This window comes from Megascapheus bottae, chromosome X (genome assembly GCF_031878675.1).
Source record: "Megascapheus bottae isolate mThoBot1 chromosome X, mThoBot2.hap1, whole genome shotgun sequence".
NCBI lineage: Eukaryota > Metazoa > Chordata > Mammalia > Rodentia > Geomyidae > Megascapheus > Megascapheus bottae.
Window position 1 is genome coordinate 26,051,263 of NC_143547.1, and position 25,687 is coordinate 26,076,949.

Consider the following 25,687-nt stretch of genomic DNA (forward strand, 5'->3'; position numbering starts at 1 on the left):
ACAATTAAAAAAAAGTGGAGGTGTACCTTAAGCGGTAGAGCACCAGATTTAAACAAAGAAAGCCACACAAGAATGCAAGACCTTGAGGTTAAGTCCTGGAACTCGCACCAAAAAAAATGCTTTTTTTTTTTTTGCTTTTTTTTTTAAGACTGAATGGTATGGAATTGCATTGTACACAAATACTGAATTTTTGTCTACTCATTCATCTGTTGAGGGGTAATTGCGTTTCTACCATATTTTGCCTGGTGTAAATACTGCTACTATGAACATGGATATGAAAATAACTATTAAAGACCTAGATTTCAATTCTTTTGAATATCAATTCACAAGTTGTATCTCTGGAGAAAAGTCAAGAGGTAATAGGATACTTAGAATAATCAGGAGACTATCTTTGGAATTAGAAGGATAAGAGAAGAAATATTGTGGATTTACCAAATTTGAAAAAAAAAAAGGTCAGTATATTCCATGCAGCTGATCTTTAACAATGTGTTTTTCCGGAGTGCAAAGAGAAAATCACTGAGCCAAATATTCCAACCAAAACTTTTGGATTGGGAATCAACTGACTTTAACTATACTGAAGACATAAAGAGGAAATCTTCACCATCCAACTGTTTTTGCAAAGGTAAAATTATAAAAACACCATTTGAGGTGTTGTAACTCAGCACTGGCAGCCACATAAAAGATCCCTATGGGGCAAGATAACCATCTGCAGACAAAAACAATGTCCCCAGGGAGATGTTACTATGACACCCCACTGAGAATATTTGACTGCTCAATACATAAGACAATCAACAGCCTAACATGTTTCACTGATGGGTTTTAGAATGATGGAACCTATAAAAACATATAAGGATATTAGAAATTACTTGCCTAACTCTCTTGATTATAAAAGGAAGCAATCAAGATCCAGAGATGTGAAAAGACTTCCCCCAAAATTAGTTGGTGACAGTGACAGAATTGAAATGCTCAATTCTAACAGTGAATCTGGTAGTAACGTTAAGGCTACCCTCTCCAGCACCATCCCATGAGGATCTCACAGTATAAATAAAATACTTCCAGCCTGAAAAGCCAGAATCTTTTTTGTGGAATTTTTTCATATATTTTTTATTGTAATTAATAATTCATCAGATAGAAGGTACATTACTTCACAAATATTGCTATCCTTTCTCAAGTCCTGTTTCCCATTTCCCTTCCCCCCTTCCCCTCACAACTTGATTTCCCCCCTTCCCTCTACTATTTCAAACAACCAATTAAGCATATATAAAATATATCAGATAACAAGGTGAATATTGTAACGATATGAGCTAACCAAGGGACAGTGAAAGAGATGAGAGATAACATAGTACATCAAGGACAACAATCCCTCATCATATGGCTTTTGCTTCTATATCCTGGAGGTCATTACATTTAGGGTCATACTATATGGCCTTATGTATCTAGATTTTGTTCTATTGTAAATCTCTGCTAGGAGAGCCCATGGTTTCTACTGATTATCACAAATGAGGGAAACCATTGAGCCCATGTTCCTTTGAGTCTGGCTCACTTCACTTAATATGATTTTTTCTAAGTCTTTCTATTTCCTTACAAATGGGGTGATGTCATTCTTTCTGACAGCAGAATAGAATTCCATTGTATATAAATACCACATCTTGTTGATCCACTCATCAACTGAGGGACATCTGAGTTGGTTCCATATCTTTGCTATGGTGAATAGTGCTGCAATGAACATCGTTGTACTAGTGGATTTAGTCTGTCCTTGTTTCTGGATGATTGGGTAAATGCCAAGTAGTGGAATTGCTGGGTCATAGGGGAGTTCTATATTTAGTCTTTTGAGGAACTGCCATACTGCTTTCCATAGTTGTTGGACGAGTTTGCACTCCCACCAATGGTGTAGTAGTGATCCCTCCTGTCTACATCCCCTCCAGCACCTGTTGTTATTAGATTTCTTGATCCTGGCCATTCTAATTGGAGTGAGGTGGAATCTTAGAGTTGTTTTGATTTCCATTTCTTTTATGACCAGAGATGTCGAGCATTTCTTCACGTGTCTATAGGCCATTCTAATTTCTTCTTCAGAGAAGACTCTCTTTAAGTCTTTGTCCCATCTTTTAATGGGATGGTTGTTTCTTTGGAGATTAGTTTTGGAGTGATTCAATTTTTTGAGCTGTTGATATATTTTAGATATGAGGCCTTTGTCTGTTGAAGATCTGCTCCCACTCTGTAGGCTTTCTAGTTAATTTGCTAGCTAAGTCCTTTGCCATACAGAAGCTCTGCAGTTTAATGCAGTCCCACTAATCCAGCCTTTCTCTGATTTGTTGTGTTTCCTGGTCCTTATTAAGAAAGTTTCGACCTGTGCCAAGGGGACCTAGAGTATATCCATTTCCTTCTTGTAAAGTTTTCAGTGTATCGGCTTTTTCTTCGAGGTCTTTGATCCTTTTGTAGTTAATCCTAGTGCAGTGGGACAAAGAAGGATCCAACTTTAGTTTTCTGCAGGTGCTTAATCAGTTTTGCCAGCTGCAGTTGTTGAAGAGGCTGTCTTTCTTCCATTCTATTTTTTTTTGGCTCCCTTATCAAAGATTAGGTGACCATAGGTCTGTGGGTTAATATCTGGGTCCTCAGTTCTATTCCATTGTTCTTCAGGCCTGTTCTTGTGCCAGTACTTAGCTGTTTGGTCACTATAGCTCTGTAATAGAGTCTAAAGTTTGGTACTGCAATTCCTCCTGCGCTGTTCTTTCTGCTAAGAAGTGGTTTTTTTTTTCTATATGGGGTATTGAAGACCTTAACATACTAGCAGGAATTCACGGATCATATTGACTCCTTGGTAGTCATCCTGCCAAACATGGTATCTCCTGACACAGACAGATTGGAATTCAAGACTCAGATAGTTTTTTTGAGTAGAGAGAGAAAGATTGGCTGAGCTCAGTGTGCAAATGTGTGTGTGGAATCTGTTGTGGGGGATTAGGGGGAGGAGGAAAGCACTGAGCATAGAATAAAGAACACATAAAATGTAGGTAAAGGAAAACTTCACTCACCTAATAATTACTATAAAAGCCTGTAAGAATGCTATATTTTCATGTGGTGGTTGATTTTTTAGCTTTTGAGAGGTGTGTGTGCGTGTGTGTGTGTGTGTGTGTGTGTGTGCGTGTGTGTGTTGTGTGTCCGTGTCTGTGCGTATGATGCTATTGGGGTTTGAATTCAGGGCTTCACACAATTATTTAGATTTTTATTCACATCTAGTGCTCTACCACTTGAACAACTTCCACTTCCAGATTTGTGCTGATTAATTAGAGATGAGTTCCATAGATTTGTCTCCCCAGATCCTAGATTCATGAGTAACTAGTATAATAGGTATGAACCACTGGCACCTGGCTATAATGCTATATTTGAAAGGTAAATGACTATATGACCGATACTGGTACCAATATGACATAATCTTTTGCTATCTAATCAACTCTAAGACAAAAAAAATAGCGGGTTTTCTAGTGTGTTAAAAAATTAGACTCCAGTCTGTCTGTGTACTCCACTAGTGGAGAGTGAAAATAGATGTCATAGCTGATACTCCTATAATAAAAGATGAAAAGAAAAGCAGAACAAATCTATTAATAATACTTGGGAACCATACAACATATGAAAATTTAAAGAAAGGGCCACATACTGAAGCTTCTCTATTTTGCTCATGTGGGAAGGAAAGTGGGAGGATAGTAATAAGTTAGGGAAAGGTGAAGAACAGAACATCACTACAAACAGTGTGTTATTATGCGAGATAAAGTCTCCCAGGTAATCTCTGGGAGCTGCTTCAGGAGAAGAGATAAAAAGCCTGTTAGGGTGTGGTGACACTTTTACTCTATCTTCTTCTGTCATTAATCTTTCCTGGTTATTTGGTGAGATTTCCTGTGGAGTGAGTGTAAGACAATTGCAAAGACTTTTTTTTGAAGTTGTTTTCTCAGTCAGATAAGCAAGAGTGTCCCTCCCAGCACTTTAGGAGACAAAAGAATGTTCCAAAGATCTTGATGGTGAAATTTTCCTCATCTCAACATGTCAACGTATTACACTTGAGGATATCCTTTTGTGAGACCTGCCCAAAACCACTGTAATATTTCTACCTTAGAGAGGAGAGCTAACTTAATTAAGACAACAGCCATCTTCCTATGAAAAGAAGCAAACAAATGGAAGGAAAATGTCTCTGATAGTCACCCAGTATGAGGCAACCATGTCTCCTGTTACTAGACAATTGAGACAGATACATTATTCCAATGGATCCTTTGGGAATTAGCTGAGATGAAGGCAGAGGGATTATTTATTTTGTTACCTTATCTTTATTTTTTCTATATCCATGTGCTGCATGTTGATTCAGCCCTTGGACACTCTGAAGACACAGATAAGCTCAGGGAAAGCCCACAGCAGTGGTGGGGTTGCTTTCCATTCTCTGCTTGGTACACGTGTGTTTTGCTGTGGCAAATGCTGGGTGGGAAGTTGGGTACCTGGGCCCAACTCCTGATATGCTTTTCTGCAGATGGTTCTGGGTGGCTTCCTCCCTCAACCCAACTCCTGATACCCAGAAATTGCCAGAGTAATCCCTCCCTCTGCCCCTGCCAATACACACCTGATCTTTGTATCTAGAATTTGTTTGGATCATTCCAAGAGCATCTAAGAATGGCAAATCAGTTGTAGAGTGTGGGGAGGAGGTCCCAAAAGACTTGGTAATCAGAAGGAATAAGAATATTATGACTAGAACTGCAAGCTAGTGGTTCACCCCTATAATCCTATCTACTTTGGCGAGTGAGATCTGAAGCAATTCGAAGCAAGCCTGGGAAGGAAAGTCTGAGACACTTATCGTCAATGAACCAGCAAAAAAGTTAGAAGTAGAGGTGCGTTGTTCAAGTGGTAGACTTCCAACCTTGAGTGAGAAAAGCTAAGGGACAGTGTCAAGGCCCTGAGTTTACATCTATGTACTAATCATGTGCACACATGCGTATGCACACATGCATGTGCACTCTCTCTCTTTCCATCTCTCTCTCTCATACACACACATACACACACACACACACACACACACACACACACACACAAACACACACACACACACGCAAAGAGAATACTGTAACTAACAAGTTTACTGGTTAACCCCTGGCCACTTTCCTGCCAGAAATAAAAGAGATGCTATTTTGTCTGCTTTTACATTCAGGATCTTATTTATTTCTACAGTAACCTATTAGATAAATGATGTTTTCATGACCCCTTTTACAGAAGAAGAAAGTGAGATACAGAGTGGGAAAATGAAATGCCTCAGGTCACAGACTGAATGAGAAGGTAATACACTCAGAGTTCATGGTCTTCCCTGCAAACTGTAATTGGGTTTCTTTGGAAAGAGGAGGGGCCCTCATTCCTCCATTTCATTTTCTATTTCTTCAACCCTACAGAACTGAGCTTCCTTGGGAAGAGCTGGACTGTAAGAAAAGAACTAATTGGCCTCTGCTTACTAAAAGCTATGGGAGGTGAAGGCCCAGGCTTTTGCATGGGCAATGCCCTTCTCTAAGCCCAAGGCGCCGAGTCTGACTGTCTGCTTTAGTTTCCATTCTCAAGGGATGATTGCCTAGGAGAGATGGCCATCTGGGAACAACCTTCCTGATGTTCCTTTGGCTACACATTTTGTTGATTTCCTTAAATGTGTTTTCTTATGGGTTTTCTGTTTCTTTTCTGGCTTGATTTTGTGACTTTACTTCACTTCTGTTTATTTCTTATTATTTGGCACAACATAGTTGTTTTCATTTGAAGGTTTTTTTTTCCTCTCTGACTCCAGGCCTACATGACCCAAGGCTCATTTTGCCATACAATATGCCATCCGATCTGTGTATTTTCTCTGAAGCCCTTGAAAGACAAAACTTAAACACCATGGTGATAGGATGGGGAAGGAGATTTAAGTCTTTCAACTCAGGCAAAGAGTGTCTTTTGAATGAGATATCCAGATACAAATTGAAATCACATCCCCTCTCACCTTCATTGCTCACTACTTCTGTAAGCGATGAAAGCTTCCATTGGAAATACAACATTAAAAGCATTTCTGGACCCTTTTCTGTGGAGATCAGGGACGTGACAGAGAAGGCTGGATGGTTACCAACTTAGAACCTGGGGGTAAGGGAAGAAAACTCTCAGTTTTGAAAAATGGAACATGGCCATCTAGGATGAGATGCAGACACTGTAAGACTGCATACAATCATTTCCCATAGAAAACCATTTGTTTTGCTACATATGGCATATTGCATCTGTGTGGCCAATCTCTAATTCAAGATAATGGTCTGAGATTTTTTTTTTGTTTAATCTCAGCTAGTTTGTAGTCTGTCTGGGGCTTAATCGTTTTTCTTAAACATCCATGAATACATTTGGGAGACATTCTACAGAAGAAAATTAGGATGTTAAAAAATGTAACAATAGACTAATTTTACTGCTACTGGGGAAAAAGAAAAATCCTCACATAATAGACATCTTGGGTTATAGTATGAAAGGTCTTTCAAATACCATGAAATCTACATAGAAGAAGATCCAAACAAGCAGATCCCAAGTGTAACTAAACATATGAGACAGTGAAGACTTTTACAATTGCACTGGACTGTTCTTAAATTTATTTAGGATTTTGGACAGATTTTTATGAGTTAAGGTTGTAAAATCTAAGAGGTCTGAGTTTAAATTCTGGTTGTATAATTTACTAGCTGTATGATGCTAGATATTTACCTTGTTTGTAAAATGGAAACAAGGATGTGTATCATTTAGAGTCAATGGTGAGGCTCAGTCGAGATGGTACATATGACATGCTTTGTGCAGGTTGGGGCATGGCTCAAGTTGTAGAGTGCCTGCCTAGCAAGCATACAGTCAAGACTTCAAATCCCAGCAATATGAATAAATGAATAAACAAAGAAACTAACAAACCGAGGGCTGCAATGATGGCATATGATACTGTTTCAATAAGTGATTGTTCTTCTACACCTCTCTGCCATTGTGTGTATCTTTAGTTTAGCATTTGTTGAGCCCCTTATGTATATAGACTATCACTACATGGATTCACAAATATTATTTCATATATACTCAGAATAGACCTTGAAGAAAAGTTGGCTTAATATTCACTTAATTTTAGAAACTGAGCAAAAGCTTATTTGACCAAATGCAAATGGAAAAGCATAGGAGAAGCATTAAAGCAAAAACTGAAAGACGTAGCAGTTCCTGTCCAATCACCTTCTTTAATATCCCTATCATCCCTATGTGCAGTGGAAAGAGCCTAAACAAGGACCAGTGGTGTCAGGAGGCTTTCTAGAGGCAGTGTAACAATGTGAAATCATTCACTAGATGTGAGAATGGGAGAAGAAAGACAGAGAAAACATTAGATCTGGAAGACAAGGACAGGAAGTTCCCACAATGGGGCCTTCCCGCTACCCTCTACTTTCTTTGTCAAAAAGTGTCAATACCTAATGTCCCATCACAAAATTCCTATTACCACTTTAACTGGAAAAATGAGAGACTCAGTGGGCCTGTGTAACCCTACAATCCTGAAGGTTCACAAGCCACTAGAAACTAATTAGGAGCTTTATTCTAAGGCTCATATGATGCAATTAATGCTAATGATGATGTTACTGATTCATATTTTCCCTTGGTCTCTTGCCAGTTGAGTGTTATTTAACTTCAATTAGTCATATTTGTAATGTTGAAATAATAAAATATTCAGCATGACAAAGGAGTTGAGACTATTAATATCAGTTGGTAGAATGATGGCACATATTTGCTACCAAGAAATGTACCTACCATCATCATTATCATTTGGTTAAATAACAGGTATTTATGGCTTGGTTTGCTGAAGATGCATACATGTCATATCTTAACTTTCATAATCAAGGGTTTTCTTGCAGTGTCGAGGGTTGAACAAGGCCCATGCACATGCTGGGGGAAGCTCTGACTAGAGAAATACACAACAAATCGGCAATATCAACTTTATATTTCATTTTAAACATTTAGGTTTTATTGCATTAATACAAGAGCCCTCTGGTGGTCAAACCATTTCTAGAACATACATAAAACTTTAAATGTAACAAGGCTTCATATAAGATTATTATGGTCTTCCTTCTTTAAAATAAATAAGAAGCAATGGACCGAGGTGTGCCTTCCTAAAAGTAGTATATTGCTTTAACCCCTAGTACGTCAGAGTGTGTCTTTGTAAAGGTAGGTTCTTTAAGGGGTAATTAAGTTAAAATGAGGTTGTTAAAATAGATCATAGTCTTATATGACTGGTATTCTTATAAAAGGAGAAAATCTGAACATAGACACATAAGAGGGATGACCATATAAGGACACAAGAAGAGATGGTTATCTGCAAGCTAAGGAAGAGAGGCTTCCGAAGGAACCAACCATGTTACTAGCTTGATTTTACACTTCAGCCTCCAGACCTGTGGGAAAGCAAACTTCTAGTGTTTATCATGAACTTTTGTGTTACTTTGTTACAGTAATCTGAGCAAAAAATAATACATATGCATATTTAAGTTTTTATTCTAGTATAAGTTGTCAACAGATGTAACTTATCACTTTCTCTAGAATCTGTTCACATACAGCTTGGGAAGATTTATGCCATAAAGGTTAGGATGAAGGATTTCTTTCTGGATGTAGACTATATGAGATTTACTTTGCTTTACCTTACTTTCTGGACTAATACTTGCCATTAAAATAAAATGAGATGCATTATACTCAAACTACTTCGTTGCATGACAATTCCTGTGTATACTTGCTAAAGATAATAAAAATATAAAAAAGCTTGTATACCTAGTTAAATATGGCAAATAGCCAGTTGCAGTACAAAAATAGAAATAAAGAATAGTAGAGACATCATTTTCACCGAGAGGCTTAATACAATCAGTACAATAAATTTACTGACAAGGTTTAATACCTGCAGTCAGTACAATTGGCCTCCCATAGCCACAAATCCCACATCCAAGGTTTCAACTCACCACAGTTTGGAAATGTAGTTAGGCCTACAGTGGTTGCAACTGAACTGAGCATGTACAGACTTTTATTTTATCATTATTCCATAAGAAATGCAGTATAACAAGTATATGTATATATACCATTGTATTATGTATTTTAAGTTATACAGAAATTACTGAAAGTATACAGGAGGATTTGTGTAAGTCCTATGTAAATAGCATGGCATTTTATATAAGGAAATTGGGGATGTTGTGGACTTTGATATACACAATAGGGGTGCTAGAATTAATCTCCTATGGAAAAAGAATTACTATATTTAATGGGAGTTTGATCCCTTGGGGCCAGGAGTTTGGCCTACTGGTTGAGTGCTTGCCTAGCATGCATGAAGACCCAGGTTCAATTCCTTGGTACCACATACATAGAAAAAGCCAAAAGTGGTGCTGTGGCTCAAGTGGTAGAGCACAAGCTTTGAGAAAGTCCAAGGACAGTGCTCAGATCCCTCCATGGTCATGGTCATGCTTAAGTAGGGATTCCAACCTGGCTATTTCTTAGTTGGAAGTTAACTTCTTGAGTAAAATATCAATCAGCTTTTCATTGCCACAATAAAAAAAATCTGTGAGAAATAAGTAAAGGACAAATAATTTATTTGGGCTCATAGTTTCAAAACTCAATTCAAGGTTGGCCGAGTCAATCACTTTGGCCCTGTGATGAGGCAGTAGGAGCATGTGGCAGTCTGCTCATCTCCTAGCAGCCAGGGGGCACTACATATATACATATATATATGTATATATATATATATATATATATATATATACACATAGTCTTCTAGTGTGCACCCCAATGACCTACTTTCTCCTACAAGCCTAACTTTCCTAAATACCAACATATTATCAATCCATCAAGGAATTAAAGCATTCATTAGGTCAGAGCCCTCAGGATTCAATCATTTCCCCCAAACCCATAACTGGCAACCTAGCCTCCAGCACATAAATCTCTGGTGGAACAACATTTCATATTAAAATCATATCAAGACATTTAGTTGCATTTTAATAAAGAACATCTGAGTAAATACAGATTGGTGGGATCATTTCACTAGTAGAATTCAGCACCAGTAAGGTGCTTCCATTCCTGGTCATTCAAGTGAATGAAACCACTGCATTAAATGCAGTAGAGTCTGATTAACTGGAGTCCATTCACATTCATTCCTAATGATTTAAAGTAGGTCAAGCTGCAATTTACCTCTGCACTATCTCTGAACAACAAATGTACTGGGAAGCATACTAGTGTGTAAACAGGAATGGAGGAAAGCATTTTTCAGCTTGCGTATGCAAAAATAATTGTTTTAAGAAACCTTGCACATTTGTTGTAAATCAAACATAGCCAACCAATTATGCAGGTACAGAAGGCTGTGTGCTCAGTTTGTTGACTCCAACAATGAATACATTAATACAAAGTAGGAAGCTTTTCTACTTCCCAGAGGAGTGCCAGCCCACTAGGGTGATGGTTCTTAATGCTGGCCTCAGACCAGAAGCATCCAAATCACCTGAGAAGGTGTTAGAAATGCTAATTCTCAGGCCCCACATCACACCTACTGAATCAAACACGCCTGTGGTGGGACTCAGCTGTCAGTGTTTTAATAAGTCCCCCAGGGGGTTCTGATGAATGTTCAAGTGTGAGAACACTGCACAGGGAAACAGTTGTTTGTTAGATGTGTGAGTGCTCTTAATGACTCTCACAAGAAATCCAATTGTGTTTGTGAGGATTCAGAATCCTTTCAAAATCTCATAGAGACCATCTCTAAATTAAGGGAGAGGAACCCTAACTGGGTGTTTATTTCCAGTGATGCTAAGGGGCCCACCTTATGCCCATTGTCCTGACTGAGGAATCACATTCAGCTGCTGGACCTGGCAGGCCTCCTGCTGTTAATGGATATGGAAATTGACTAGGATCTGGAGCTCTCTGACAAGTGCAATAATTTCCAAAGCCATTTTTTTCCTTTCTCATATGTAAGTTGTGTTGCAAATGAAATCCAATCCATATTTTTCCTAATTTACATTTAAAATGGTTCAAATGTTAGGTTGGGAGGAGATGAGTGAGTCCCCAAGAGACCTTTTGAACCTACTAAACCTTTTTCTTCAAAACAGGAAGTTGCACTTTGCCCAGTGCAAACAAAGTTTAGCACAAAAAGGTCTGATTTGTATTTAACTTTCTTACCCTGAAATTTGGAATATATTTTAATTTTCAAAACATATTTTCTCCAATCATCCATCACTTATTCTGCCTTTCCTTCTCACATAAACAAGTTTGTGAGAGCTCTAGCTGTGTCTATACTCGTATTCAATTGTATTTTGTCCTTTATGGTTATAGAACAACAGAACTTTCTATTAGTTATAACTCAATTTAATTCAATTCAACAACCATTCATTGTTGACTGTGCAAGAAAATAAGACTGCCCATGAGGAAAGAAGAGGGAAAATATTTCTGAAATGAGTCAATGTTTGCTGAGGAATGATGATTTGTTGCACTAAATGTATTTTTTTGTCGTTTGTGGGACTGGGTGCTGTCCCTGAGCTTTCAGCTCAAGGCTATGTCCTATCCCTTGAGTCACAGCCCACTCCGGTTTTCCAGTGGTTAATTGGAGATAAGTGTCTCAGGGACTTTAGTGCCTGGCTTGTCTTTGGACCACAGTCCTCAGATCTCAGCCTCCTGAGTCGCTAGGATTACAGGCGTGAGCCACCGTGCCGGGCTGTAATTATTTTTCATTTGCCCCAAATTGAGAATTAGACTCTATATTATATTTCGGACATTTATTGAAAGAGGATCTCCATCTTTAGGATCAAGCGAATTAATTAGTGAGTAGAAGCAGAAGAGACTCAGGAGGACAAAGAGGAGAAAGAGGAAAGAGGAAGAGGAGGAAGAAGGAAGGAAGCAAGGAAGGAAGGAGGGAAGGAAGGAAGGAAGGAAGGAAGGAAGGAAGGAAGGAAGGAAGGAGAATTGTATCTACCAATCTCTGCTGGAATGCAATACAGTCAGCTATTCACTACCCAACTCCTCTGTGCCCTAGAGTCTTTGGCACATCCTCTAGATTTTACCCTCGAGCTAACTGATGGCTGTCCTCTTGCTTTCTCTAGGACTGTAAGTCTCCAGAGGGCAGGAGCTGCTCTTTTTCCAGCATGTTGTATAGAGGGGCTCTTGTTGCTGGACAAAGCAATGGTATTAAACTTTCTTAGCTGGACTGATACTTAAGGCCTTATGGGAGATTATAGAGAAATTGACACTGAGATGTTTAGTGTTGAACATCAGCTTGATGGGTTTGAGAATCATCTGGGAGATTAGTACAGAACACTTCTGGATTTGTCTGTAAAGGTATTTCTAGAGACAGAACATGAGGCTTTGACCTAATGGATGGACTAATCCTTCAATGGATTCACAATATGATGCTTTATTGGGGGCTGGTGAAAAAAGGAAGTGGAATCTAGATAGAGGAATTGGATCACTGAGAATGTGTCCTTGAGAACCAATATGTCATGTCCTGGTCTCTTCCTGTATTGTCTGTCTCTCTCTAGTTTTCAAAGGTGGTGAATTGCTCCACTCTGCCCATAGCGATCTAAAAATCTTCCAAATTTATGAACCCAGGAAAATCTTCCTCCTTTAAGGTGTTTCTGTCAGATACTGAATAATACAGTTACAGTCTAGGAGTGGAATCTCCTAGCCAGTGTAAGGCAGGGCTTTTTTTCATTAAGGGGGTCAGAGTTAGAGAATAAAGTGGTAGACTGCTTGGTAATCAGATGAGTATGAAGAGCCCTCAGGTAACATGGTGAAAGGATGGAATAGAAGCAATTTAGAAAGACAGTAAGTGATTTGTTGAGGGAGGAAAGATAAATGGGCCCAAAGAATACATGTGATGAATCTCTGGGCTCTGAGTATGGGATCAGTTCTGCTCTTTCCTGCAAGTCACTTCTCTGGCAGACCCAGTTTTGAGATAATGAAAGGAATTTCAGCAAAAGCTCTTCTGTCTCCTGAAGGGCCAGGAACTAGCGACAAGAGAGTAGGAGAATATCTGTAAGCTGAAAGTACCCCATTTTGAGCTACCTTTTTTCCAAGTCCGAACATTCCCCATCTGACAATGGGATGTGTCTGAACTATATTCTAAGAAGAATATGTGATACTGGGTACCATTTTGGACATATCGGGGAAACTTGAAAATGTTGATGGGAGTGAGTGAGTTTCACCTATTCTCAGGTTTTCTGAGACTCATAAGACAGCTAACAACTGTGAGATCTTTTTCCACCCTGTCCAGATTGTTACCCTATAACCTCCTACCCACCCTCATCACACACTATACTTTTTACTCCAGTTATGTTTCACATTTTGTTTTACACTAAGGGAATCTGGCAAAAAACATGGCCTTGAATTACTCTAAGGTTTCTGTATACTGTGTATACATTCAGGTTTCATAAAACTTAAAAATACCACAGATTTGATTGTTCACACACATACCCAAGTGAATTTCCCAAGGAAATACAATTTCAGGTTTTCTGTTAGGGGAAGAAAAAGCTAAATGAAAATCAATATTGATGGGTAGTACTGGGAAAAATGTGCGCTGCTAGTTATTTTACCACAGAGGTAGTTTCCTGTGGAAACTGTGACTGGTGGTAAAGTTCACTTTAAAAATAATTTGAGATACAGGCCAAAACCTTGGGTGGAGAAATGTCATTTGTTGTTACCCAAAGAAAAGTAAATTAGTTACTAGTAACATTTTTAAAAGTATGACGAAAATTTGTGTCTTTGCTGAAGATAGTTTATAGTATGTTTTACAGTATCTAACATGTATTGACAAATTGATGCATCAATAACACTAATTGTGGACAATTTTCTCCTAGAAATTTTATTTTTAAAATAAAATATTAAAGATTTACAAATTTTACGTGCCTAATCAAGCAGCAAGTAGTGATTGAGTTTGGTGAGATAATGCCTCTCATTTCTGTCATCTCCCTACAAAAGCCAGAATTTTTCAGTATATTTTACACAAGAATTATTGCAGAGGCAAGATTAAAGCCATCACAGATGTATATTTCAAAAGGAAATGCAAATTATCTCTGTCTTTGCTTCCCACATTGATGATCTAATGAACTAGAGGCAATAAATTACAGAGGTAAAACTCAAAAAACATTCATTTCATAGGAAACTAAAAGCAGTAACATTTTTAAAAGAAAGAAATATTTATCTAGGACTAGATAATCGAATTGTATTAACATGAAGAAACTTCATTCTGTTTCTTAATGTATTTGCAAGTAATTAACACCCACAGTGTAAATAATTTTATAATATTCTACCTGAGTCAACATTAATCAGATTTTCAAAGCATCAAAAATGTAAGCAATTTGTTGATTCCTCATCCAAGGAAAGCTTGTTACTTAGTTACAAATAATTTAAAAAATATCCCACAAATGGGTATGTGGAGGCTGGTTCTGTCCAGTCCATGACCCAATTCCATGAGATGGGACAGGAGACCTGCCCACAGAAAGGCCACCTTCTGGTAAACTGAAGCTCAATCTTTCTCTACTTTTCTGAATAAAATGGAATTGGAAACAGTTTCCAAACCTCCAAGTTTGAGGGTTACTACTATGGCCTGACACGATGTTCAGAACTTCCCCATGAACAGTACATAAAATGCATCCCTTGAATAAACTACAGAATCAAGTTTTCAAAAGGCCTCTGCCAGGCTGAGAATGTGGTTTTGTAGGACTGGGAATGTGGTTTAGTGGTAGAGTGATTGCTTAGCATGCAGGAAGCCCTGGGTTCCATTCCTCAGTACCACATAAGCAGAAAAAGCCAGAAGTGCACTGTGGCTCAAGTGGTAGAGCACTAGCCTTAAGCACAGAGAAGCTCAGGGATAGAGAACAAGCTCTGAGTTCAAGTCCCTGAAATGGCAAAAAAAAAAGATCTCTGCCAAAAGCTACAAGTCTGTGAGAGAGAAAAGACCCTTACCATTCATAAAAGCTCACATAATCATGTGAAATTTCTGAGCTAAATATTCACTTCAGAACAACAAGGTAACTCTCAGCATACTGAAGCCAAAAACTGTAGTCTACAAAACCCTAAAGAAAAAAACCTGTAGTTTATAAACTACATATTATTATTTCATGGTTTTTAGTACAAATGCATTAATCTTTTCTCTAGAAAAACTAGAGGATACAGTGCTGAATATCATTAAATAACCACTGGATTTCTTTTTCTAGAATGAACACAGGACAGAAAGAATATTTCTAAGACAAAAGCTCAGAAGAATGTCAGTATTTAGTCTTGTGTAACATTTGGTAATTTTTTTTGTTTTTGTTGTTTTGTTTTTTTGTGCCAGTACTGGGGCTTAAACTCAGGGCCTGGGGACTGTCCTTGAGCTTTTTTGCTTAAGGTTGGCACTCTACCACTCGAGTTACAGCTCTACTTTTCACTTTGTGGTAGTTAATTGGAAATAAGGGTTTCAGGAAATTTCTTACCACACTGGCTTCAAACCTTGCCCATTCCGTCATCTTATTACCCGTAATTCATATGGAAGAGGAACCAACTGATTATGTTGGAATGATTAAGGCATGTAGCCTTCTCCCTGATTGGTACAGTCTGGGTGTTGATTCCTCCTAGAATGCTTTCACCTTGGTCCAATCTTAATTGTCTCAGCTGCTTTCTGTGGTAGGTATGAGATGTATTGCCCTAGTTCCTCCTAGGAATGTGCTCTTCTCAATGAAGAAAATATGTTGTCTGTTTCCTATCTGAGTCTATGTTTATAAATGCATGCCTACCTCTAACCTTGTCCACATGCCAGTGCTGGATCACTCAAGGCACTCATTTGTTGTCTTAACTTTAGAAACCCTGTCCCAATAATTTAAGCCTAATCAGTAAAAACCATCAAGCTTCCAGGGATTATTTTTGTAATAGACCAGGTCTTGTTAAGCAGAATAACTTAGTTTGCACTTCTTTCCTTTCCTTTCACATCCAGTATGGATTGCTTGTAAACTATCCTCATTTCATATGTTGAAGCCCCATTGCAGTGATAACAGGAGTGGAATCTTTGGGAGGTAATTAGGTCATAAAAATGAAGTCCTTGGTTTGGAGTTGGAATTAGTGGTAGAGTGCTTGCCTAGCATGCATGAAGCCCTGGGTATGATACCTTGGTAGCTCATACAGAGAAAAAGCTGAAAGTGGTGCAATGGCTCAAGTGGTAAAGCCTTGAGAAAGCCCAGGGACAGTGCTCAGAACCTGAGTTGCAGACCCAGCTCTGGCAAAAAAAAATGAAATCCAGGGGCCGGGAGTTTGGCCTAGTGGTTAAAGTGCTTGCCTAGCATGCACGAAGACCCGGGTTCGATTCCTTGGTACCACATACATAGAAAAAAAGCCAGAAGTGGTGCTGTGGCTCAAGTGGTAGAGTTCTACTTGAGAAAGTCCAAGGACAGTGCTCAGGCCCTGAGCTCAAGCCCAGGACTGGCAAAAAAAAATGAAATCCTCATGACTGATATGAGTGTAGTCATGAAGGAGATCCCAGAAAACTCTCATCTTTCTACCATGTGAGGATGCAAAATGATGACTGTAACTGGGAAAAGGTGCTCACCAAGAATGGACTTTGCAAAGCTACGTGAAATCAAGTCTATGATGTAAGTCACCTAATCTAGAGTACTTTGCTATAACAGACTAAATGAATTAAGATATATATATATATATATATATAAGAATATATATAAGTATATAAGAATATATATAAGAATAAGAGCTCAGGCCCTGAGCTCAAGCCCAGGACTGGCAAAAAAAAGTTATTAGTATAGTTTATCTTATTTTATTCTCAGGAGTTACAGTTACATTTGTAAGATAGTGAGTATATTACTTGAACATCAGTGTGGCAGTTCCTCAAAAGATTAAACATAGAGTTCCCCTATGACCCAGAAATCTCACTGCTGGGCATTTACCCAAATGTCCAGAAACAAGGACATATAAAACCCACCAGCACTATCATGTTCACTGAAGCACTATTTACCATAGCTAAGTTATGGAACCAACTCACATGTCTCTCAGTAGATGGATGGATCAAGAAGATGTGGTATTTATACACAATGGAATTCTATGCTGCCATCAGAAAGAATGACATCATCCCGTTTGTAAGGAAATGGAAAGACTTGGGAAAAACTACAGTACATGTGATTCTTATCGCCAATTAACCACCATAAAACTGGAAGTGGCACTGTTGCTCAAGGGGTACGGTGGTAGCTTTGAGCTGAAGAGTTCAGGGACAGTGCCCAGGCCCAGAGTTCAAGCCCCATGACTGACCAAAAAGAAGATTTTTTTCATGCACAATTGAAAATGGACTATAGTAACACAAATATTATTAATAATATTCAGGGTATACCCATCATTTCATTTCTCTTCTGTGTATAATTATCCTCTGGAAGACTAAGGACTTTTCCTTCCTCATTACCAATAAAGATGTCTTGTAATCTTGAAAGCTGTGGCATTGGGAGACAAGTGATCACTGGATAACAGAAAGAGAACCATGTGTAGTAAAACACCCTGCTAATGGATCTGATAATACTACTTGGGATTATTTATTGAAGATCATTTTATTTTTCAAACTTTCAGACTCTTGGACTGACTGAAGTAAAAACCAAGAGACAGAATTAATCAATGTCATATGTGAAAGACTTTAAATGCCAAATTTACTTAAAATTTGTACCTATTAAAGCAATATATATACATACATATAATTACATATTATACACACACACACACACACACACATATATATATATATATAACACATTAGTCATCTATTTTCAACTTCCAAATTATACAGTAGTAGCTGGGTACTGGTGGTTCATGCTTGTTATCCTAGCTAATCAGGAAGCTGAGATGTGAGGATTGTGGTTTGAAGCCAACCCAGAGAGGGAAGTCCATAAGACTCATCTCCAATTAACCACCAAAAACTGCAAGTGGGGATGTGCCTCAAAGTAGTAGAGCACTAGCCTTGAGTAAATAAGCTCAGGAACAGTGACCTGAGTTCAAGCCCTAGGACTGACCCAAACCCCCAATTATACAATAATATTGTTATTTGTGTCTATTTTTTTTGGTTAAATGAATCTTTCACACTTGCTTCAGGGCCCAATCAACAGTGCATTAAAGAAGATAAAGGTTTTGTAAGCTGCCTAGTTGCTGACCTGGCAGCTTACTTATATTCTCAAAGTAACATCTGCATTTGCTCTTCTGTAAAAATTTCATTCAGAGCCAGACCAGGCACTAAAGACCATGAGACTCTTATCTCCAATTAATCACTACAAAACTGGAAGTGGAGGTGGGGCTCAAGGGGCAGGGTTGTAGCCTTGAGCTGAAGAGCTCAGGGACAGTGCCGAGGCTCAGAGTTCAAGCCCCATGACCGACAAAAAATGCATTCAGAGGAAAACTGATTCAGGACTTTGTGGTTGACATAGAGAGAAGTGGTGTTGAGTAAATGTTTCTTTGGCTTGCATGAAGGAAATATGACCATTCAAAACCTTGTGGGGGAAAGCTCTCAGTCTTCCTACTATACTCAATTTTCTTTTGTATGAAGTAGTGTAGAACAAATACTATTTGAAACAACTAGGAACTAGGGAGCAACTACAAATTGGAATTGGAGAAGAGGAAGAGGAGGAGGAGAAGGAGGAAGAGGAGGAAGAGAAGGAAGAAGAGGAGGAGGAGAAGGAGGAGGCAAAGGAGGAGGAGGAGGAGGAGGAGGAGGAAGAGGAGGAGGAGGAGGAGGTAAAAACAGGAACAAGAAGGAAAGAAAGCCCTTTTATTAGTTACTTGGTTTTTGTCACATAAAATATGAACAATGGTACATATACATACATTTCCCCATCACTATTTCCTATCCATGCACATCATGTTCTCCAATATTCACTGTTCCCCATAGTTTTGCTTGGCTTAATCCTCTCAGACTGACTGCATGTCTGCGGTAAGAGTGATTAAATCCCCTACATGCATTCCTGTCCTCAGTCTGTCTGTTTTGACAGCATATTTTATGATCACTAACCTTACCCATATCTCCTTAGAGCAAACATAGAATCTCCTATTACGAGATAGAATGACTTCTGGGACATCATTTACTCAATACATGCTTAGAGACCAGCTGACAATTATTTGTCATCAAGTTTGACCATTCTACAGTCTTCAGATAATAGTCTTAGATGATGTGACATTTAAAAGTGTCACAATTACAGAGAAAACCTTAGGACTGTTAACTAAACTGAGAATTTTTCATATGTTTATCTTCATTGTGTTTAATCTTACTTAAATTCTAATTATAAATACAGTATATTTTCTGCCAGTCCCAGGGCTTGAACTCAAGGCCTGGGCATGGTCCTTGGGCTTTCTCAAGGCTAGAGCTCTGCCACATGAGCCACAACACCACTTCCCACTTTTTCTCTGTATATGGTAGTAAGGAATTGAACCCAGGGCTTTGTGCATGCTAGGCAAGCACTCTACCACTAGGAGGTTTTCCTGGCCTAGTATTTGCTCCCCCCCCCACTGAATTTTTTTGTCAAACTGAAATCACAACTACTTGTGGAAATGTACTTTTCAATGTAATGATATTAAATCAGCAGAATTTGCTATTTTATTGTCGGTTGGATTTTTCTGGGAGTCATTCATAGACATTATTATATTATCATGCTTTAGAAAGTGAAGCAGTGCAACCTTAGATGTCTGCCTTATATCATCTCTTTGTCTCCTAAAGAGTGTGAGCTCTTGTCTTTTTTAGCACTAGATTGGAGGTAAGAGTTCCCCAGACTTTCCTGCCTGGGCTGGCTTTAAACTCTGATCTTCAGATCTCAGCTTCCTGAGTAGCTAGGATTACAGGTGTGAGCCACTGGCTCCTGAGTGCCCTGATATTCCTAAAGGACAGTTTAAGAATCCTGTCTTTATATTTTTGGTCCTTTATTGAACAAAAGGAATGAAGCATCAAAATACATTTCTCTGCAATCATATGTAGGTACTATTGACTTTCAAAAACAAAATCTAAGATTAAAAACGGAAGAATCCTAGGCAATCTTGCCTAGCTACTGAATGACTCAGAAGCAAAAACATGCACCCCAGCAGTGTCATCGAATGTTACAGCACATCTAAGAGACCAATGCAGGGCACTGCACTAGAGAACTACTGTGTGGACCTGGCCAGGACCCATTAAAACACCCAATCTTCATCTCCTCTCAGGAGTAAAGTATCGAAGGAGAAGTTAGCAAATTCACAAACACATATATTCAAAAGAGCTATGGAATTATCCATGTGATTTGCAGTAGCATTAATCAGTCAACCATGAAAAGTGTTACTACCAGGTATGAATTATACTGAAAAGCATAGAAGCATTTTGTGTTCTCCATGACTCTGGGGATCTGAGAGTGGTCAGGATGCCTCAATGAATGTGCTAGTTGGATATTTTTACTTTGTCCCCTCTGCTCCACTCTCAGCCCCTTTGCTTCCTTACTCTCTGCCAGGACACTGAGGGTCTGAACTACACCATGGAGTCTCCAAAGTCCTCTTGCTTCCAGTTGTAATTGAATCACAACTATCAGCTGCAGATGCTCAAAGACAAAAGAGAGAGTGTATCTCTGGCTCACTCACCACAGTTCTGTATCAGGCTAGAGACATCACATAGTCATATTTTCCAGGTACAGAACTCTATGGAAACTCAGTTTCACTAGCTGCTTCCTAGTTCCAGGAAACATTCTCCCCTCTATCTTTCAGGCCTATGACATATAATGACTTGGTTGTTGTGAGTTACTTCACTATCTTTTGTGCTTCATCTATGCCACTTTTGTAAATAAATATTCCTCAAATAAATTATCATTTGAAAGCATTAGCTGTTTCCTGTTACAGCCCCTATTAATACATCTGTACACCAAAATGTTCTTGAAGGGACATAGCAGTCAATATAGGAAACCATTTTCAAGAATTTGGAATTTGAGGATGAGTTCCAGGTTGGGGGTACAATAGGAAGGAATAGTTATACTTACATAATTTATAATTTACCCCCATCATAATGTCCTTATTGACTTCCACAGGCAAGTTGAAGAGATCTATGACACATGATGCCAAGAAAAAGGGATTGTTTCCCATCTCATGCCCCTTCTGGGGTAACTGTAACTATGGCCTGAACTTGTGAAGCTTCTCATTGGCTGAGGTCCTTGGGAAAGTTAGCTGAAGTTGCTTTATAGTTAGGAAATGAATGTTCTTTGGAACCATTTTCCCCAAATCTTGAAAAATCTGTAAGAAAAACATAAGCAATGGATCAGTTGATGGTAAAGAGATAGTATTTAAACAGTCTTAGGAATTTTGTCCGTGTACTTAGGCAAATGAAGGAATATCAAGTTTTCTAATAGGACCAGATGTCTTCTTAGTGAAACAGCAGTAAAGAGAGCTTCAGAGGACCATTTGAGTCATCTATGCTATCTCCAGGATGGTGGCATAGTTGCTTATCTCATGAAATTGTATCCACTCTAGAAGCTCCTTAGAGAAACGGTACTATAATTGTATTTAAAACTTCTTCTGGAGGTTTGCACTGAATAGAGAAATGAAGAGTTAGTAGTTATTTTTGTAACTGAGGCTGTGTAAGTGGTGACTATGGGATAGGCCAGATGAACATTTAATCTTCAATAGAATGTTTTTCTTCCTGTCTCGCCCATCCAGCATTGGAATTCAGGAACTAGACACCTGCCTCATGTTTAAAAATATATAATGTGTCTAGGCTGATGAGAAAATATCCTGGGAAGAATTCCTGAAATGAGACCACAATCATTATGTGACCTGTTTGTTTGATCTGTCCATAGATTATGTTGGTTAGGTTGTAATGCACTATATAACCAATATTTAGACACTTACGTGCATGATTGCTAGACTGAAAAACATTTTTTAAGCAACAATAAAGATTTTATTTTATCATGATATTAGAACATGATGTTAGGCCCTGATTCTACTACCAAATTGTTGTATACTTCAAAGGTTTTTCATTTCTCTGTCATCGTCTTATCATCTTACTACTAGAAATTTCATTCTCTTATGAGGGACAGAGGTAGTCTTTACACTTAGAATGAAAACACTATTGTATGAACATAGGATAAAGGAGAGCCCCAGGTAAGTTAGTCAGGATTGTACTGACACAAACAATGGTATATTCATGCATAAGTGCATAATTAATTGAGATTTGCATGATAGGGGCTGAAGGATTTGGAGATGTAGCTCAATGTTTTGCCCAATATATATTGGGCATTTGCCCAATATATACAAGACCCTAGGTTTGAATGGCAGTAGTACAAGAGAAAAAGACAAGAAAAATGATTCTACATGAATCATTTAGAAGTGGTAGCCTCTAAGAATTAGCATTTATTTATTGCTCAGGGATCTAGTAATTCATTGTGGCTTAGTTGAGCTCAGGTGATACCAGTGCTAAGCTTGACTTTAGGATCATATTTGCCCCACATTTCTTTTTATTCTTGTACTAGCACCTACCTAGGTAGTTTCTTTTCATAGCAGATGGTAGAAATAAAAAGGAAAGTAGGAATGCACAATATATTTTAAGAAGAGCTCAACTGGAAGTGGACTTTTTTTTAACTTCTACATATATGATGTTAGCTGAACCAAGTCATGTGGCCAAGACCAAAATCAATGCATCAGTAGTATATCATCTGCTTATCCCTTAAGAGTCACTGTATTCAATGGTTTCCCTCATTTGTAATAATTAGTACAAACCTAGGACTCTCCTAGCAGAGGATAACAATAGCTCAAACCCTGGATATATAAGGCCACATAGGATGAGGCCAAATTAATGAACCTCAAGGACATGGAAACAAGAGCTTAATTATGAGTGACTATTGTTCTTAATGTACTATGACTTTTTTCTCTTGTGTTGCCCTTTGGTTAATCTCATATTGTTACAGTATCTGACTGTGTTACCTGGTATATTACATATATGCTTATTTGTTTATTTGAAATAGGAGAGGAAAAAAGATTAGGGAAGGGTTAGGGGAGGGGAGTGGGAACAAAAACATGAGAAGGGGTATCAATGTGTGAGAAATAATGCACCTTCTGTCTGGCAAATAGAACTGTAACCCCTCTATACATTTAAATAAAATTTAAAGAAAAATGAGTCACTGTAATGTCACATGACAAAACATGTGAATGAATAAATTCATTAAGAATTAAGAATTAGAGGGCCGGGAGTTTGGCCTAGTGGTAGAGTGCTTGCCTAGCATGCACGAAGACTCGGGTTCAATTCCTCGGCACCACATACACAGAATAAAAGCCGGAAGTGGTGCTGAGGCTCAAGTGGTAGAGCTCTAGCCTTGAGAAAGTCCAAGGACAGTGCTCAGGCCCTGAGCTCAAGCCCAGGACTGGCAAAAAAAAACAAAACAAAATAAAGAATTAAGAATTAGAGACAAGAACCCAATTAACTATCCCACTGGCTATTGGTCGCAGTTTATGCTTTCAACATACCCAGCTTTGATTGACATGCTCCCTTCTTACATTTACAGACAGCACCCTCACATATCATCAGCAAACTTTACACTCCAGGTATAGTCATAATTCTTTAACAAGGAGCTCCTGGTTGTCTGATAGGAGTGCATTCTGCTATTCGTCAATCTAATACAAAACTGTGTAGGCCATAATGGTCTGAGTTATGTGAGCTTCCATGAAGCACCCAGATTCATAAACATTCAAGACAGCAAGAGAGCTGTCTTCAAGCCACTGAGCTCCTTCCTTTATTTACCCTGCCTCAGGCCCAAATGATTCACAATAAATCTTAGGTTCTTCAATAAAATAGATTTCTCAGCTTTCCTCACAAGTTCTCATGTAATGGATTCAATAGAAAACTGGAAGTTTCCCACAGTGGCAGGTCCAGAAGGTTTGGCAGAGTTGTTGATGACTGCCAGAAATGCAAACGACTAGACTAACAGACTTCAACAGAAACCAGGAGTTTCATCTCTCACTCAAAAGCCATTGAGTTCTCTTGAAAACTGATCTCCATTTACTTGTTTGAAGATACACATCCAAATCTGAGTCAGGAAAAATTACCAAGCTACCCTTGTCAAAGTTGGCCAGACTCCTGAAGACTATTCTCTTCCTCATTCTCATTTTGACCCTTAGAATTATGTGTTGTAAATGGAAATGTTGGCACAATCTGAGTTTTATCTGTGGGCTGTACAAAGGGACTTCATGCCTATAATTTTATTTTATTTTTTACTTGTAATCTTCCAGCACATATACCCATAATGTAAACTTACTTGATTTAGGTTTATAGATTGGGTGTTTTTGGCAACTCTGAGACCTGCAGGGAAATCACACTGTCATTAGTAAGTCCATTTATTTAATGAGCTATTAGTGAAAGAAAGGTTGGGAAGGAAGAAACCAGTCAACTTCTTCCTTCAAAAATTCAACCCAAGAAAGATATCTCCTTCACATGGTGAGACCTCTTTCTTTTGCTCACCATGACTGTGAGAAAACCACCATGGCTAAATGACTTCATCTGGCTGTCTCATTGTCAGGCCAGAAATCTTCAGTCAGATGAGCTGGCTAGCCAGAAAGTAAAAGAAAGGGTCTCATAGACTACTGGCTGTAGGCCAACCTGGTCATCTCTCAACAGTGATGCAGACTTAGAGCTACTCTTGGAAAAGAGGCTGTCTCCAAATGATATAAGACACGCTCAAGCATGAAATAAAACTTGTACAGAGATGTGATTCTGTTTATATGTGATTGCTTTAATTAATATCCTTTCTGGAAACCATTCTGGTAATTTTTGCTGATGAAAATTGATGTTTTGAAATGTTAGGAGATGAAGTAAGTGAAAAACTACTTCCCCTTTCAAGAGGAAGTAGAAATGTTAAAAAAAGAGAAATATGCAATCCAAGATAGTCTTTGCTCCAAAGATGAATTTTACCATTCTATGATACTAACAGTAGACATTGTAGGTGATCATCATACTACATTTTCCACAAACTGTCCTGGAAGGATTATTTCTTCTGATAAGTCACTCCTTTCAATTCCCATTTTAGAATACTTACCAACATAAAATCTTAAGAGTTTTAAATAGATATGTCAGAATGTTCTTTGCGGACAGAAAACAGTAGAAAGAAATGTTTTCTTTCTTGACAATACCATGCTATCTCATAATGTACAAAAAAAATAGCCCCCAAGCTTAGTGGCTTAAAACAACACTTATGAGTCAGGGGCTGGTGGCTCACTCCCATAATCTTAGCTACTTGGGAGGCTAAGATCTAAGGACCATGGTTTGAAGCCAGCCTGGGCAGTAAAGTCCATATGACTCATCTCTAACCACCAAAAAAAAAACCTGGAAGTGGAACTGTTTCAAGTGGTAGGGTACTTTAATCTTGAGCAAAATAAAGTTCAGAGGCAAAGCAGGCTTTGGTGGCTCACACCTGTAATCCTAGCTACTCAGGAAGCTGAGGTCTGAGGATTGAGGTTTGGAGGGGAGCTTGGGTAGAAAAGTCCCCTGGAGACTCTTATCTCCAATGAATGACTCAAAAAAGCCAGAAGTGGTGTTGTGACTAAAGTGTTAGAGCACTAGTCTTGAGCTATAGGCTCATGGACAGCTCCTAGGCTCTGAGTTCAAGCCCCAAGACTGGTAAAAAAAAAAAGTTGAAGGACAGTGCCCACGCCCTAAATTCAAGTCCCAGGATCCTCCACCCTCCCCCACTTATTA

At 38.6% G+C, this 25,687-nt stretch overlaps 1 long non-coding RNA gene across 1 annotated transcript; it reads right to left on the bottom strand.

Annotated features, from left to right (window-relative positions):
* Positions 1-17,407: 17,407 nt before the first annotated feature.
* LOC150040621 (uncharacterized) lies at positions 17,408-24,295 on the bottom strand. Its single transcript, XR_016533756.1, has 3 exons — positions 24,252-24,295; positions 20,988-21,237; positions 17,408-17,476 (listed from the first exon to the last, which is right to left on the bottom strand). It is a non-coding gene; the product is annotated as an uncharacterized LOC150040621 (long non-coding RNA).
* Positions 24,296-25,687: the final 1,392 nt, after the last annotated feature.